The sequence below is a fragment of the Cygnus olor genome, chromosome 7 (genome assembly GCF_009769625.2).
Source record: "Cygnus olor isolate bCygOlo1 chromosome 7, bCygOlo1.pri.v2, whole genome shotgun sequence".
In the NCBI taxonomy this organism is placed as follows: Eukaryota; Metazoa; Chordata; class Aves; order Anseriformes; family Anatidae; genus Cygnus; species Cygnus olor.
The window spans coordinates 21,556,685-21,575,586 of record NC_049175.1 but is presented as its reverse complement, the minus strand read 5'-3'; positions in this window follow the sequence as shown (position 1 = coordinate 21,575,586).

Genomic DNA, 18,902 nt, shown 5'->3' with positions numbered 1-18,902 from the left:
CGGGGAAGCTGTGATAGGGTTTTTCCCCCACAGTGCCGTTCCGGTGGCCGGTCCCTCGTGTCTGTCGTGTCCCGCGTGGGCTCAGTGCTTCGTTGCTGTTTCACAGCCGCTCGGCGGGCGAGCTGCGGGGCTGGAGAATCCTCCGGGGGGGTGCGTGCGGGTCCCGGCTGGGATCCCGGGGGGGGGACAAGGGCTGGAGGAGGAGCGGGCTCTGCTCGATGCCGGGCATCGACCCCAGCCGGGGCAGCCGCTGACCTGCCTGAGTCAATAGTGGTTATTCATCGGCCTTTCTCCGAAATGCCGCCGGCCCGGGGGCGCGGGAAGGAGCACGGCAAGCAGGGGGCACGGGGGGGGCTCGGCCCGTCCGGGGTCGCTGCCCGCCCTTCCCCGGGCTCCCCGCACGGCTCCGCCCGCCCCGGCCGGGCAGCCCCGGGGGGGTCTCGGTGCCGGGGGAGGGTCTCGGGGAGCAGGGGATGGAGGCGCGAGACCGGCTCGGGTTGCGTCTAAACGGGGTCTCGCTTCGCGGGAGCGGCCGCGCGTTCTGCAAAGCGGAGTGGCCCGAGATGAGTTTTAGGGTTTTAAGACCTAAAAAGACACCCCCGCCGGGTGTGGGGGGGCAGGCCGCGGTCACCCCCAGTGCCAAGGGGCCAGGACCCGGAGGAGACCCCCCCGGTGCCGAACGGAGCCCCGGGATGCTGCGCGCACGGCGGCGCCCCGCGGGTGGGCAGTGCGGATGCCTCCGTCGGCAGCCGCCGAGCCGGGGATGTGGATTTGCAGGGTGTCGGGGCAGGTGACAATAGGGCCGCCACCCAGGCTGTGCAAATGCCCTCGCTGCCCCCCGCGGCGGGCTCACGGCTCGGCGGCAGGTGGGCAAAACACCTGGGGACCCGCGTGGGGCTGCGGGCGGCTCTGCCCGGCTCTCGTCGCGCCCTCCTCGGCGGGAGAAAAGCAGCCAAGGCACTTTACACCGTTCGGCCAAAGCTTCGAGCCCCCTCCGTGCCACCCTGCTTTTTCGTATTTGTTTGCCTGTTGGCTATTTCATGCCGAAATAGCACGTCTGACCTTTACAGCACAACTCCCGTCTTGTTTTCGACTCTTTTATCAGCAGATTCAACTTGAAAATGGTTATCATTTAGCAGAAAAACAAACAGAAAAGCACATTTTTGTAAGCAAAACGTTAATGATTGGAAGAATTGCACCAATTTCAGCTTGACAGTGTGTGATTAATCCTCCGGGTCAGGTACTTATATTTTTAGTCATTAGGTTCGTCGGCCTTTGATATGCACAACTGTTTCTAGCCTAATAGGGTATCGACCCAGCTGCCTATGTACTTTGACTCCTTAAACACCGCGGCTCCCGGGCCTGCGGGGGCCACCGTGGCCGGGCCGGGCACAGCCACCCGCTGCGGGGGATGCCCGGGCTGCTGGGGCCGGGGGCAGCGCCGGGGGGACCCAGGGCCCAGAGAGTCCCGGCCCCAAAAGCCCGGAGGCCGCCCATGTGCAGGTCTGGGTGCACCCCGCGGCCGGACACGCGTGGGGCAGCCCGGTGGCCGTCCCCGGGGGAGCCTCGAGTGCTTCCGCGGTGTGCGGCGGGGGGAGGAGGAAAGTGGTTGCACGATGTTTGCAGTCCCGGACACTCTAATCCTTTCTAATGAAATGGCCGGAGCCTCTTTTATTGCACAATAATAGGAAATAATAACTTAGGGCGCCTAATTGTTTGCTCTCACAGAAAAGGACCTGCCTCTGTTCATCAAGGATTAATGGAGGGTTTACCACTGAGTTTAGTGGACACCAATAAATTATAGTAGGCCCCCATGAAATCTGCTATCAGGTGGCTTCTCAGAGGACAAAAAATCTGTGCATGGTATTACTGTCTTTCAGTTACATATATATAGAGAGAGGGGAGAGAGAGAGAGAGTAGAGAAATATATCTATATAAAGATTAGATTTTAAAGACAAGATTTTAAAGACATCATTTTAGCACAAGAGAAAATTTCAAGACAGGCAGTGCTGAAAACCTGAAGTAAGAACCAAGGGCAGGTCAGAGCATGCTGATCTTATTCAGATCAACCTCCAACTAATGTTTAATGATGCTTTGGCTTTAATAAGGACAGAAATATTTTGTCCAGTACTGAAAGTGACAGCAAGTGCTTACTGAAGAGCCTTTACTGAATGTGGAGCTTCAGCCTTATTCTGACTCATGGGCTTTGTTGGCTTCAGGCCTTTATTTAAAAAAAGAAAATCAATGTATTTTTCTGAAATGTTTCAGGTGGTGCACCCCAAGGCCAAAAAAACTTGACACAGCTGTGAAACGAACTCATCATGATAACTTAAGTGGCTCCATTTTACAACTCCATTGTTCAAGAGCTATTGGCAAATGACTACTAAGAACAAGCAAGCCAAGTTGAGACTCTGTTAATTTAGTCACTTGGAGTTATACAAGTGAATTACTATTTAGTGGATGCTTTCGTTTGAGTTTGTGACTCCTAAATTTTTCCCTGACAACCAGGTACCCACCCATGTCATAAAGACATCATCCATAATGGGCTAATTGAAATGTAGATTTTTTTCCTTTTTTTTTTTTTCCTACCAGACTGATACCCACCCATAAAGCCTTAATAATAAACAGAACTAATTGACTTTTTTTTTTTTTTTCTTTTTTCCCGTATAAAAAGTCAGAGAGGCTGGGCTCATGCTTGTTGTAATGACTTTTTCCCTTGCCTCTTAAAGAAAAAAAAAAAAAGAAAAAAAAAAAGCTTTCCTGAAAGTATTGTGAAAGTATTGTTTAAGATGTCAAAGATGCCGGTACAATTCTGGGAAACACTTACTCTAATTTGTTCACTCTCCAGTCAGCTTGGTAGAAGCAAAACAGTGTAAGGATGTACATTAATGACTAAGAGCTTATCTGTTGACTCTGTAGAAGATCACAATTTTTACAATGTGAACGTGTGCATGCATGTGGGCTAGACAGTTTAAAATAGCAGTTTAAAGGAGTAGATTAGATTGAGGGCTTTGTCTGAGTTTGCTGCTAAATGAAGTCAGACTCAAAACCAATTGCTGTCTGGTGGCCTGTACAAAATGAGCTGGTGCTCACACCCAACTGGAAATACTGATGGTAAAGACACATTGAGCTTCGCTGTCATTGGTACAACTTAGGCAAATGCATTGGGGCAAGAGTGAATGGGCATGGAAAATGAGCTAGGATCTCATCTGCCTTAGGGAAAGGGCCATTTCCAGGAGAAATAATTCAATCAATCTTATTTAAGGACTAAAAATCCCATCTGACAGCACATAGACTATTCAATACCTTTAATATGACTTTAGCAGGCTGAGTTATTGTCTGTCTGGACTACAGACCTAATAAAACTGAGCAGAACGTGATCTCGGAAGACTTTTGGTAGGTTTTGCTTTTGAAAAAATATAGGGTCTGACTGAACTAAACCTACTGAAACAGGATCTTTTTCTCCTATTGTCTAGACAAGACCTTAGAGGATTCCCTGCGTGTCAATTTTTGTCATTGCTTTGAAGACCTACATGGAGAAACTTCTTATTGATTGTTTCCTGTGTTACAATTCTCCTTGGCTGTTGCAGTGAGACTTCCCATGAGCACGGTGTGTCATTTTAAAAAGTATTCTGGCATTGTCTAGACGGGTATAGAAGTTGTATTTTTAGAATGACTTAGCAAACACTTTTTAACACCTTTTAGCATTTGACTTGTCCTATCTATGCAAGGTTTCAGAACGTGTTAGTTGAGCCACGTTAGCTAGTATCTTAAAAAACACAACTTATATCCTAGTCTAGACGTACTAAAAGAGAGTGTTTATCCTGGGGTACACCCACATGAGGGTACAACTCTTTTAAAATGAGTCAGGACTGCCCACCACAATGCAATTTATCTCAATGACTTGCTGCAGATATCAGGATAAAGATCACAGGTTAAAAGGGGAAGAGGTAACTTTGCTTTATACACATCAGTTCTTCCACTTCCTTCTCTGTGTAAGAAGGAACCCTCCTACCCAGCCAAAAGACCTCCTAACCTCACGCATGGAGTCAATCAGAGAGCAGCTGAGGCCTGTAGCAAACCTAAGGCACAGAAAGACAGTTCTGCAAAAGGCTGGGCCAGCAGCAGAGGTTACTCTCTGGGGATTTGCTCTCCCAGGTCTGTCACCAAAACTCTTTGCTTCTGCCAGGGGAGTCCTTTCCAGACCTACCCTGAATGAAAACAGCCCAAGTTAGTGTAATACAATTGACTTTAAGGAAGAGGTCTGCACTGACTTGGTTCATTTTGCCTGGTGACTGTCAGGAAACATTATGCCAAACTGTGTGGGCAGCAGGGACCAGGTTGTAGTTTTCCACCCTGGGGAGATTTGGGAACAACCCTAGGAAGCAGTGGATGGGGCCCACCCAATGGAGCTAAGCCCAGCTCCCTGGTTCAGGCCCTGGAGGCTGACCCAGGCAGTGCTGTCTCTGTCACCGATGTTGCACTTAGTACAACATTGCCTCCCTGGTGCTGTAACTCCCACCCTCCTTTAGGAGCATCCTGCCCTTGGTGAAGCAGCCAAAAATAATTCAGTGGGGCAGCAGGCAGTGCCTGACGGCAGCAGAGGCAGCCACGCTCTTGGCAGGCTGCACTATGGGGCTCGTCTTGCTCAGCAGGCTGGAGACTCGCGGCACTTCCTGACAACCAGGCCCCTTTGACGCAGCTCTTTTGGGGAGGTTTAGGGTTGAACCAAATCAAGTCACTTTTGAAAATCTTGGTCAAAATTGCATACAAATAGCCTTCACGTTGTTCAGGTTCCCATACTGTAGTAAGAAAAGACAGTGCTGATGCTGCAATAGCTGAATAAAAGACACCTGCTTGCTGCCAGTGCTATTCTCTTAATGAATTCTATTCATGCTGAGTGCTGGTTTGCTCCACCAGCTGCATCCTCCTGAACTTTTAGGAGTGTCTGGGTGGTCAGGACATACTCGCAGGGAGCTCAGGAGGTGAGTATTAGCATATAGTAGAGTATATTTATGACCTAATTTAAAAAACATACATTGGAAAGTCACCTTTAGCATCTCCATGCTGCACTGCAGTTTTTCTCCATTTTTAACTATTGGCTTTTTTTTTTTTTCCTGTAAGAAAACATATGATACTTGCAGATGGAAATGAAAGTTTTTGCTAAAGAAAGTTCTGCTACACATGCCTGCAGGTAACACGATACCAGCACTCCTCCGAGGGTAACGCAGCAGTGTAAGTGTGCTCAGTTTCAGAATCTTTTGCAAGATTGCAGAAGTTCCCTGTGCTTCAAGAAATAAATATTTTGCACTCACAGTTGTGGTTGGGGGCAGCAGTTTTGATTCAAAACTCAACACTCCAGAATGAAATTACTGTGCTGTAATATAGCCCTTGGAAGTGGTTTCTTGACAAAATTATTTTATATCCATGTGTATTTTTTTTTAATCTAATACTTTTGCCTCATGACTACCTCCTGAACTATCAATTGCATGATTCATTAATATAACCTGTGCAGTCTTATTTCCTATATATAATTAATACATCTAGAGCTGCCAACTTAAGCACAGATCCTGATACTTTAAAAAGTAGAGTATTAAGTTATTTGTTGGTAGCACCAGAATGAATGTAGGATAAATAATGTTGTTAAACAACAAATGAATTAAGGTCTTATTTTTCCTTAGTTGCTTATGGAATCTGCATTACTACATACTTTCCATTATTTGCAAATTACACCAGACTAATTGAATAAATGCTTTAAAATGGGTCCTGAATGCTGGTTTAGAAGCACAGAGGAAGTGGTTTCTTAGACAACTGCTACCCACATATTGATTTGGTAACGGGGAGGTGGAGGGACGAAGATGATTATGTTGATGTACGGAGCTGTTGATTGTTTAATTGAAGGTAAAATTTTTAGCTTCACTAGTCAATTACCTGATCTCATTAAGTTCTTAAAAATCACTAAAATACCATTCTGGCTGAAGCAGCTGCACTTTGCTACTATATTGTCCGAAGCATTAGGAAAATCATTTGCTAATGGTGATTTACAAGTGTAAACATGTGATATTTTTAGCATCTGAACAAGCTCTCGCTCATGTCTTGAATGACTAACATCTACCAGGTATGTAAAGATGAATAAGGATATGAAATAAGTTTTTATGCTTGCTTAAGTGACCTGTAAACTTCTAAATATTTTAAGGCTTTGTCTAAATATGCAAACCTTATCAACAGAGTGGAAGATGGAAGAAAAAACAGTTTCTTGACATTAAAGTCGTTCCAACTATAAATGTTAGAAGTTCATTGGGTGGCAGAAAACAGAGGTTGTTATAAGGATAAATGTAAGTAGAGACAGCATGTGTCATCCCTGTGGAAGGAAGAAGCCCCGTGATGTGAAGATATTACAGAAGCCAACATGGCAATATGAGGTACCAGTGATATGGAGATTTCTGAGTAACAAAGACACCTCGTCTTGTGCCTGACATTGCTAGTTTGGAAGCTGCTGATAGAGGGCTTTGTGTGTCACCATCCAGATTCCGTGTGCAACAGTGTGTGCAGTCCTGACATAGGTGTTGCTTGTAATGTATGGCATTTTATGCATTTCACATGAGCAAATTCTTCCAAGTTAACACCTTCTCATGTTTGCAGGATGACTATCACAGAAAAGGTAAATGATTGGTCAGTGGTTATACAGGAATGTGAGATCCCCTTTCCAAAACCCAACTGGCAAGAGTTCTGCTTCTTTGTGTTTTGTTTTGTTTTGTTTTGTTTTGTTTTTGGATGAGTTCATAGAAAGATAGCCACCTTCCCGTCAGAATGAGGAGTCTGGGATGAATTTCATCATTCTTGCAAGCAATGTGACTTCAGTCACAAGAACCTGATGAACTCTTAACAGCAGCCAGACATGCTTTCCTCTCAGTACAAAGATGTAACAAAAGGTTATGAATCAAGTTCCAGAATGAGACATTTAGGAGAAATGGATTTTTTCTTTGTTTGTTTTTCCCTCCACAAAAGATTAGAGGTAGATGTTAGAAGTTAAGAAGTAATTTAAAACAAATTCAGTAGGACAAGTCTTTGGGGGATGGATATTCCCACTGACATCTTATTTGGTTCTGTGCCAATCCATGTATCACTTACATCTCTCTGGAGTCAAACATGACTGTTGAAATAGGAAGAAGAAACAAAAGAACACAGCACTGATGAGGAAAGGTATTGGTAAACCAACCTTAGAGCACGTGCCTCCAAACATCTCAGGTAATAAAATTAGTATCTTACAATAGTTATCTATAGCAACTCTAAGTTCCCACATCTCAGTAGCTCCTGAGCTACCTGTATGTCTGTTACCTAGATTTTAAGGTACCCAATTGAAATACAAAGTGCAAGGCAAATGAAACCACCAGTGTTGCATTCTGAGGTTAAGACAGCAATGTAAATCACAAGACCTACACCAAGTTCTTGGCCATTAATGGGGAGTATTTCTTTATGTTAGAGTAAGTGTCAGAAGATATTTTATACTGTAACACAAAACTATGGCATGAAAATGATGTGAAACACTTATCAGTAACACAATGTTGATTTAGGTCTTTCAGACTACAAAAGTATTAAGGATCTCATTTTTTGTTTGTTTGTTTGTTTGGGGGTTGATTTTTTAAAATTTATTTTTACATTGGCTATTGCCATGTTAGGGTGTGGTGAGGGGGATGTCTCTGCCTTCCAGTGCTCTGTATTGGCTGTGGAATTGGAGAGGAACAGCAAGAGCTGTGTAGAACTACTCTGTGACTCACTTGTATTGTCAAGCCAGTCAAGTCAGTTATATCAGTGTTACTGTGATCAACCTGTCTGTCCAAAATGGTACTAAAAGCTCTCAGGTTTAAGTAGCATAAACCCATTCACAGAAGAGAGAGAGCCAGAGCAACTTGCTTTACCATTGCACTTTCTGGAATGATGGCAAATTTGGTTGTGATTTGTTTACAGGAACAATCAGACCATTTTTAACACGGATGCAAAGGCATTTATTGATGATAGCTGCTATCAACAGTAGGTTGATCTCCTGCTTTGTAATCAGGCCAGGACACCCATCCCGGCGGAAATCAGCGCTTGGGAGCTCTCTACGAGCAGGGCTGTGTGATAGAAAGCCTTGCACAGAGAACCTCTGGGAATAGCCAGCTCAGGAAAGTGTCCAGGGCCAGGTATTCGCAGAACTTTTCTGAACTATGGTTCTGCTTAAGGTCTTTGTGGTTTTGAGATAAGATGCTGAGGAAAGAAAATAAAAGCAATTACTAACCTAAAGAGTGAGTTGCATCAGAATATCACCTGTGTGTGCAACCACCTTCCCCCGATGGGCCCACTTGCGAGAATCCTTTGCAGAACAGGATGGTGGGGGGTGGGAGGGGAAGAGTCAGGGTGTAATTTTCTTGAATATAAAAACTAGTCAATTCTGAAGTCCATTTTTACAGCTCTCCTTAGTTTTGTGTTTTATTTATTTCTTCTGTGTTTATTTTGTAGTATGAAGATCTATTTCTCTGGTATGGTGAGATATACCAAATCCCCCAGGATGTACATACTATGGTTTTTGTGACAGACTTAGCTAGGAGTGTCAGACTACAGCGACTTTCTCCCAAATCAGTAAATCAATACATCACCTGAAATTAAGGTGGTAGGTGATTGCTTATTTTATGTTTTGGTTTTTTGTTTGTTTGGTTTTTTTTCCATTTCTTTCAGCTGAGCTCACACTGTCACACACAGCCACAAATTTCGTATAAGCTTTCTAAAATGTTCTCAACAAAATGAGTAATTATGGTGTAGCATATTTCAAACTACAACAGGAGTTTAAAAGTCATATTAGTTGATAATAAAACTAATTTCTCAAATAGCTGCTTTATGAGAATCAGCTTATGCATAATGCTGAGAATATAATGCAGAACAAATGGATATATTTCAGAGATTCATGAGGATTTGCCTCATTCTATTTCTAGATCTAAGTAGATAATAAAATACCCTATAAATATAAATAAATTTTAAAGCAGGCTTTTCTCATGCCCATTAAGATCAGTAATATACAATTCAAAAACAATGTAGTGTTTTATCTCAGCAGTAATCATTTCTCTAATTAAGTACATCTTATTCCCAAGACAATAAACTTTCTTGCAAACATTTTTATATGATCACTCTCAAATATTAAAGCTCTTAATAGTCCTATTGTATAATGCTTATATTGCCTAGCCAACATTTACTGTGAATCTATTAATGCCCTGCTTTTAATTCCTAATGATACTAAAATTAAATTAGCTATGTGCTCTCCTATAACGTCTGTCTCCAGATCTAGAAGACTGTTTATATAAGCAATCAGGGAAGTTAGCTGTTCACTGGTAGGGCAAGTGTCTGCAAATAGTCTCTGCAATAACATATTAGCTACTGCAAATGGAGAAATATGAATTAAGCATATAGATTTTGCACTTGTTTCCCTTGTGTCTCCCCCCCTTTCCTTGGCATGTTTGCTAATACATTTGTAATGTCAGAAATGGCTCCGAATGCTGAGCATTAATTAGACGTGGGAACTGGAGCATAAAATAACATCTACATTTTATCCTTTTTAATCAAGAGGAAATGCTCTAATGTTGGATTTAGATTTAATGCAAAACTAAATATTTGACTCAATATATATTATGTCAGTAGATTAGCTGGTATTTATCACAGTTTTCAAAACCAGGGCTTTAATGCCTCATTTGACGTGATTTTGTCAGTCCCTGGCAGAAAGCTGATAAACCACCCATTTATGCCATTACAGCTGTCTCTTGTAGCACTGTGCTGCTATGGAGAGGGGTCAGTTGTCATTTCCTTAAAACCTTTGTTTTTAGTCATTTCATAATAGGTTGATCTTTAAAGTTCATTTGGCTCTATTATAGTAGATAAGTTCCAGACTATAAATCAGGTTTCGATGGCACAAAAATAACTTAAACTGACTGGGTGGCCAAAAGTTATCTAAACACTGCACTATTGCTGTCAAGGTAGCTGAAGCTGGAGTTAAACTATGACTGGGCCTCCATTTTTTCCCTTATTTTCTGTTCCTTCTCCATATGGATTTATTTAGTTTTGCTTGGGCAATTATTTTTGCCAAGAGGTAGCAAGAAAAAATAAAAAAAGGTTTTCAAACTGACAAATGCTGAAATGGATGAAATTAGATGGCTTCTGCTGGTCAGATAAGCTGGTTCCTGAGGATCCTCTAGCTCTGAACTCCCCTCCAGGTGTGTGCTGTTATCCAGGCGGGGTTGTGAGCACTAGCAACATAGGACCCTGATCCCAGCCTTACAATGTGCCTATACCAGTGCCAGCACCATGGGCTCAGAAGATCTGCATTGGGAGTATCAAGAGTCCTACAGACTTCTACCATATTACTTGCCTTTTCCACTGGGAAGAGCTGATGTACCTGCAGGCCCATCTCTAGGTGTGTTTGAGACTATGGAAGCCACCTGCTTTGTCTGAGGAGACCCAAGCTGAGGTATGAAGTGGCTCCAGGCTGATCTAGGTGTAGCTGCCATTTAAGGGTTTGTGTTAAGAGAAGGAGAATCTGCTCTAAGGCAATGAGGCTGAGTGTGTGCACATGGCACTGCAGCCAATTTAAGACAGTAGGATCATTTTGTGATTGTTTTGTTCACTATATTTTATTTAACATGACAGATTTCTCCAGCAGCCCCTTAAATCCCATTACAAAAGTAAACAATGCCACAACAGATTTTTGAGAAACTTGTTTTGAATACAACATAAAGTGCTAACTGTCTCATTTAATAATTCTTTTAATGCATAATGAAGACAACAGAAGAATGAAAAAAATGTGCCTGGTTTTTCACTAAAAAGACCAAACTAAATACCTTTGTATTACCATGATATAAAAATTAATGTATCTGTCTTGCTTCTTGGTTGTAAAATATAGTGCAAGTATCTCATGCATCATTAAGACTAATTAAACTACATACAGCTAGCACACATCTCTGTCAATTTTAATTGCTGAGCTCTGCTATGGAGAACACTTCCCAATGTTGTTTTTTTCTGTGTTAAGGAGGCTTAAAAAGTTAAGAGCAGCTTTCCAAATGCAAAACCCACTGCTCCAAGAGTTCTGTGTCTCCAGGGTGTCTGGGTCACCCCCAGTCTCTGGGCAGGAGGCAGGGGACCAACCCTTTCCTGCCTGTGCTCTGTGTTCACACTTGAAGCCACTCGGATTTTCAGACATTTGCTGTGATGAGGCTTCTGTGTGTAAAGAGGCAGCTCTGGCTCATACCGTGAGTCATTGCTCGGGTGACACAGCCACTCTTCCAGGGCCTTCCTATGCCGCAGATGATTTACAATCCCTCTTTGATAACACAAATTCCTCTCTTGGACGAGGCACACTTCCACTGTGACATACGTGCAACCACTCCTGCAGGAGCGCCTCACGTGCAGTGCCATTGCTTCCGGGCAGACAGAGTTTGTGAATCCCCATCATCTGTTGTTGTGTGACTGCTCCTGCGAAACACACAGGTGTTTGCAGAGGCATTGCCCCATTTTTAATGCAAGAACGTTACACTTGGATACTCTGAGTTACTTACGGAAAACTTGTCTGGAACAGGGCAGATTCTTAAGCCATACTGTGCAAATGCCATGTTATACTCCTCTAGAAAGTCCAAATTACATCAAGTCTTGTTATAACTGAAGCAAAACTGTTTAATATTAATTCCTGATTCATCCCCTTCTTTTAAAAGTGACTTGTATCACTGACCTACTGCAGGAGCTGCAGCACTGTGGGGAGAGCTGTGAAAGCTGGAGGAGGGAAAAAAAAAAGACCTGGGGATTTCCATTTCTCCTGTGATATCTTTCACTTCATCAGGCTCTGCTTGCAGAAAGCTTTACTAGTTTTATCAGAATTGGTAAAGCAGTAATAAAAAGCCAAATGCAGTATGAGCAAGAAGTGCTACTCTGACATCCAATGCTCAGTCACTAACCTGCACTGGCAGATGAAGGATTTCTTGGAGGTCCAATTGAAAATATATTGGATAATTAGCAAATTAGCTATGTGACAGACCCCATGGTCTGTGTGGCAACTCCATTAGAAATACAAAACGTATATATTTAGGAAGCGTTGCACATTTTACAGTTACTTACATGAAATGATCTGCAGACTTTCAGGTCAAGCCTGAAATTTGTCCCTCCAGAATTACAAGGACAGTCAGTCCACTGATGTGGAAAGGGCACAGCTCATCTTGCCCATTCTTCTTCCTTTTTATGTAGTTGCCCCCGTGGAAGCCAATGCCAGCATCTGCATGAGTAAAATGAGAATTTATCTTTGGTGACCAGCCTTTGGTAGAGAAAATACATGGAAAATTAGCTGATTAGATTTAAAACTGCTTTCTATTTCACGGGTATAAATGATCCCTTTTCCCCATAAAACAGAAGGAAAAACAGTTCCAGCCCAGACAATTTATATTTTGTTGAGATGTCCCAAACCTGAGGACACAATCTGTTTTAAGAACTTCAGTTGCCACTTGTCTCTGTTCCTTGCTGACAGCATCCAGCCATCACTGCCCTGAAAGCACGATAACCCTTGGCTGCAACTGGTGACGATTTCAGCTTTAATTTTTCCTTTTGCTTCAGGAAGAGCAAATGGTGGGCAAACAAAACAATTTCCCCAGTAAGCCCCACTAGAAGGTGGAAGGAGAGTCAGACGTGTCTGTGCCTACTTGCAGTCCACCCACTCCTTCCTTCCCTGGGCCCACCCTTCCGCCCTCCGCACTGTCCCCAGGGGCACAGAGGTTCTGCCCTCGCTGGATGCGGTGGCAGCAGCGTGGAGGTGGCAGCAAGCCCTCCTGCCTGCAAGGCCTGGCAGGAGGCAAAAGGATCCTCTGGGGACCAGCCCTGCTGTGCTCCTCCAGCTGGGAAAGGAGTCGCCTGTGCTGTAAATAAGCTGTAAAAAGAGCTTCCCTGCCCATGCCAACTCGCATGGCGTGTATTTGACAAGTCTAGGTGGCTGTGCTGTTCCCATGCCCCAGGTCTACCAGGTGGTGCTACCAGTTCTCTAATACACCTTAATTTGCTGGGCTGCTATCAAGTCTAAAATAACTGTGTGATGGTTTGAAATTAGAAGTTCTGCTATCCTGGTGAATAACAGCCTCATGTGAACCTGCTGAGGTGGCACCAGCCCCTGAGACCACTGGCACAGCACCTTTTCTTTGCTGAGCTGGTGTGAAGTCAGTTCTCAAGGGCTCGGCTTTGCCAGTCAGCAGAGGCCTCCAAGCTTGTGGGATCAGCTCTTTATTCACATGAAAGACCTGAAGCCTTTGATTCAGTACTTCTTTCTTTCCAGGATGATGACACCAAAGCAAAGGTCTCTGTGATCTCACCTTCTCAGCAGCTTTCATGTGTGAGGTTGATACACAGAGAGCTGCCTCTCTGGCATCTGTCTTCTCAGTGGAAAGGGAGCAAAGAGGCACAGACTTGCCCAGAGTGGCACAGCAGAGGTGTTGCCAACTCCTCGTGTTGCGTTGTTTATTGCATTTAAAATCTTATTTTAGATTTCATTTTCAGACTCGGTTCTTGCTGTTGTGTGATAATTTGAGCTTTCATTTAAAGAGAGCCCAAAGATCCTGTAATGCAAAACTGTTGAAGAAAAATGACAAAATGTAAAGATAAAGGACTAGAAGAATCACAATACAAATAAGAAACTGTGTGATCTGAAGAACAAGTGTTATTTTCTCTGTTTCCTGACCTTCCTGGAGAGGGGAGTCATAGTTTTAACAGCGTTGTTAGCAGAGATGGTGATGATTGTGCTTTGAAGTCCTCTAACATCCTGAAGGTGCTCTTGTTCATGTATACAGTTCTGAGGGTTGCCCTGGCCAACACTACAACGGGACAATGATGTGTGTGGAGGCACCCAAAGAAACTCAGAAACCAAGGACAGGAAGAACTCTCCTGACTCATCGAATTTAGTCTTCTTTTCTCACAGGCTTCTCCTTATGTACATCACTGGAGGGAGTGAAAGGAACTGCATTAAAGTCATGCAACTACTTTTTCCACTCCTTGTCCCCTACAATCTCCCACACGACCTTGAGGCTGAACTGAAGTATCTCTGCTCTGCTTAAGAGTCTTCTACTGCCAACCTAGACATGCTTATGGCCACTTAACTATCACTCTTTTATGCATCAGCACTATCTTCTTCTTTAAAAACTTGTTTTCTCCTCTCATCATTTATCCTTCTGGTGTATTTATTAAGGAACAATTGCACTCTGGCCCTGCAAAGACCATGCCCAGATCTTCCAGGCTTCTCTTTTCCCTAATCTCAGATGTACTGTTGACATCAGAATGATTTTTCATGAGGTAGAAAGGAGCAGGACATACTCCCATGGTGTATACTGCTGCTGGTGGCATACTTAGCTGACAGGCCAACATATTCATATTGGCTGTCTGGTCTGTTATTTACTCAACTGCCATTTAGATGTGGCAAGAGCAGCACCAAAAAAAAACCCAAGTCTCTATTTACTCACCTAACAGAGCAAAACAGCAAATGAAATACCCTGACTAGGATGAGATCTTCAGAAGTATTTAAAATTGATTGACCGCATCCACCAAACCTCAGAATAAAATTCTTTGTCCAGTGTTGGACAAAGCCATCACTGCCTGCTCCTAGAAATGTGTGGAACATCAGTGACGTCTCATTCCTGTTATAGCACAGCTCAGTCTGCTAGTCAGAAAATCAAAGAAAGAGACATTCCTTGAGAGAAAAATTGCAAGACTTAAATTAAGATTATAATCTCAGGAATACTCAGAAACAGTAAAGTGGCTGTCAGTCTGTTTTACAGATCTCAATTAAAAACAAACAAACAACAAAAAAAAACAACAAAACCACACATTCAGATTTGTTCATGCTGTAAAGTCAACTGCTTAATGAGGAGGAGTTATTTTTACTTTGCTTTACTTAGTAAACACTGAGAGACACTGTTTCCCACATGCCGTTATCTTGCAAATGCTTACTGTTCAGACAGACAGACACCTGGAAGGACTGAGAAATAGACACAATTGCGTACTTACCATCTTAGGCTGAAATAAATGAAATAAAACACATTTGTTTTGTTGCATGGTGAGGTCTAGCAGTCTTATGATATGGCATAGAATACCTCAAAAGACTATAGATTGAAACCTACAGGTATAATTTCTGCTGAATTTCATTTTGTTGATATTAGATGGTACTTACTCAGACCAGGAATTAGGGTGAATAGCTATGTAAGGTGCACAGAGCAATGGAAATAACCATCTTTGTACAGGTACAAAAATTTACCATGTTTGATACAGGATGCTGAAGACTTCCCTTAACCTTTCCAGCCAGAGCAGAAATTCTTTGCTGTTCTACTAAAGCAAAAAAAAAAAAAATGTGAATTTAATGACTACATTTAGGATACTAACACCTACTAAAATTCTGGGAAAGCAGTGAGTATGTTTTGTTTCCATTCAATGTCAGACTCAATCCTGTTCAGATGACTTCAATAACTATGTTAAACAGTGGCTTGGAAGGGGAAGATGTTGTGGTCTTTGAACCCATTATGAAACATCAGTAATACCAAGTTTGTATTGGTTTAAAATTAGAGACATATAATGATAGCACTTTACAATAATATGTACAAGGTCACAACTATGTACCCTAGAAAACAAAATTGCTAAATATACAATGCAGATGAAATAGAGTATCTAACAATTTCTTCATGTTCCAGCATAGAGAAAGGAAAAGCTAAGTTTAATAAAGTTACAAACCCCATGATTTCTTAGAAATCATGGTCTGAATTCTGTCTCAGGAAATGACAAGCCTACTACTCACCTACCATGAACAAAAATAAGAAACACCTGTTCTCTCTTTGTTCTTACTTAATTTACTTCCTCCCACCCAGTTTGCTTCTCTGCCTTCATTCTGAAGTCCCGAGATGAGCAGTACTGAGGTCCTTGTTGTCTTTTAACATTTATGGTTAAAGATATAGGTAAGTATATACAGTTGTAAGAAAATGTTTTAACTTGCCTTGTTCTTTCATCGTTGTTTTGTTCTTACTATTTTTCTTCGTTATCTACCATAGCAGATATCTGCTGGAGGATACTTGCTTATGTGAATTTTTGGTATTTACTACATTTTGTAATATGCCCATTTTTATTTCTTGGGTTATTGTTTGCTTACAAGAATATAAAGCCCTATCACTTAGGGAAACTTAACTTTAATTCAAAACAAAACAAAAAAAAAAACACACTTATTTTGATGACTCAGAAATTTCTCTTCTTTTAATGCTTGAGTCAAACCAAGTCATGCAGATTCTCTGTAATTCTTGGGACAGGAAAATCAAAGCCCTATATTTTCACTCCTGTAACTGAACTTGTTTCAGCTGGCAGACACGTTAGTTTCTTCTACTGAAAAATCTATTCAAAATTATGAAATAAAAAAGGGGGAAATGTTCTGTCCACTGCTTGTCTGAGTTTTTGAAAAATAATTCAACATCAAATTTAGAATGAGTAACACTTCCTGTTATGATACAACTGGCTTAAGAAAAATGGAGCTAGTGTGTATCTGTTTGTCCTTTTTGTCGGGGGGGGGGAAACAACACAAATAAGCCCCCTTTATTTGGCTTCTTTTCTTTTTTCAAAGAATATTCACACATCCTAGCGGTACTTCTTGTGGACATGTAAAAATCACTATAATTGTGTAAAACTATATATCCCCTAAGCAACAAGAACAAAAGCTTCTATACGTGCTAAATATTGTTTCATTCAGGAAGTTGTTCTTATGTGTATGTTTCCACAACTATTATCAGTAGAACTGAAGGGTAGCAGCAATATCCACAAGTTGTCTGATTTCCTTCCCACACTATCAAAGATTGAAAGAGCAGAGATGAAAACACTGGGGGAAATGCCTGTAACTATGACATAAATGGCTTTCCAGCAAAGATTTAAGGAAGTTGCCTTTAATATATTGTTTATGGTATGTAGGAGGCACTCCTACCTGAAGCAGTCTGGTTGTGTTGGATCTTTTAAGTGTTCCTTAAGTCTGGCCTCAGGATGCTCTCCAGAGGGTTATATTAAAGTCTTAGTTACAGTTGTGGAAGTACGAAGCTCCTCTATTGTTTCTTGGATTTTTTTTTTTCTGCATTTGTGCTAATGCATCTGAAATCAGGCTGTAACAAATGTCTGTAAAAGTTCCAGTTCAAGCAGCTCAGGAAAATTCAGAGGATAAAATCGCATTTGAAATTATTACTCTTCCAGCATGTTTTCATGTTACAGGGATCCATGATTAATACATATTCTGTTGTGACTTCTCTCCCAATGTTTGCTAGTGCACGTTAAGTCATACCTGTGTCAGGAATACGTGCAGGGGGAAGATTAATGAAAGAGCAGCTGCTAAGCTCTGTGACAAGATGTTGGAGCCCCAGTTTCCAGCTCCTGTTCCTGTCTGGGAAAAGTCCTCTGAACATGTGTCACTTCCAATAGAAGTTCATACTTGGTGAATGGTTTTAACATTGCTCAGCTCCCTTTTATGGCCTTATTTTGTCTAAATGTCATGGGTCAGTTTAAAGCACGTCCTGGTATAGGAATTGAGAGGAAGCAGTTGGCATGACAGTTGGTTGGGGAAGGTATTAAATTGGATATCCAGATGTTTCCTTGATTAGGATCTCTAGACTGGTGTTCCCTTGGAGTCTAGGAAGCAATGAAGAACTGAACTGATGTTTGCCCAGGTCACTGTTTTCCTCCAGAAAGTTTGTCCCATCCTTGTCACTGCTGCACACCCAATTGCCTCTCCTGGGGCTCTGCTGAGGCAGAGCAGGACTGACTACAGAGCTACATGCCCCCTGTGAGTTCCTCTGCATGAGTTAAACATAGGGGCCTTGGTACGAGGCTTTGTCAGAGCTTGCAGACCTGTCCTGTGGCAGCATCCCTGTCCTCCTCTGCAACTGCCACCGCTGTTACCCTGCTGTGTCCTCCTCACAGAGAGCTTCTTGACTTCCTGGCTCAATAAAACAGCTCCTCTGTTAGTGATTAGAAATGTTTCTGGGGAGGGGAAAAAGAAAAAAAGTCTTTGTATATCATTGGCTAGATAATTAGCAAGGCCAGATATTTAAGATGTCTTTAGGCAGGTGATGGGCCCTTAAGTGCTCGTGTTGGGCACTTTCATGCATAGCAAGTGGTAGATGTCAGAGAAATTAAATCACTCAAGATACACCCCCAGTGGGAGGGGAAGGAGCTGGATTGGCAACTCTTAGATTTAGTTGCCTCAGTTCAGTCCAAGTCTGTCTTGTATGTGATCTTTTTTTTGAAGTGAGTAGTAGAAATTGCTGAAAGTCTGGAGGAATGAAACCTGGCTCATTTGAAGCTTCCTGAAGGAAGAGGTTGGACCTCTTAAAAACTAAGTGTATGTTATAAATAACTGGATTACAACTGGAAATCTTGGAGAGGTGAAAATAGTTTAGTACTCTCTAGGTAGAGATGACTTCTCTTTAAGACAAACAAACAAACTTATAATCACTGTTAATACATAAGACAGGTGAAAATGAGTCACTACACACTAAATCTTACTTGGTAGACCCATCTGCTGTGTGCTCATCAGATCTTGCTACCTCAGAGGGCCATGTTAACCCTTCAGTCTTCATAGTTTCAAGGACAGAGGCTTTTTGTTCATTTGTTGTAGTGGAGGGTATAAAACCACAAGTTAAAAATACTTAACAGCCAACTAGCATCTGCAGTGTAAACAGGTGAGGTTTGAATATCCATTGCCCACAGCTTGTGCCATCATTTGTGTCAATCCAAAATGATGTAAAAGAAAGTCAGAAGTGCAAGGTTAGAAACCATGCTAAGCTGTGTGTTATTCTGATTTTTAGTACTCAATACAAGGAAGTAGAACATCACTTTCTCCATAA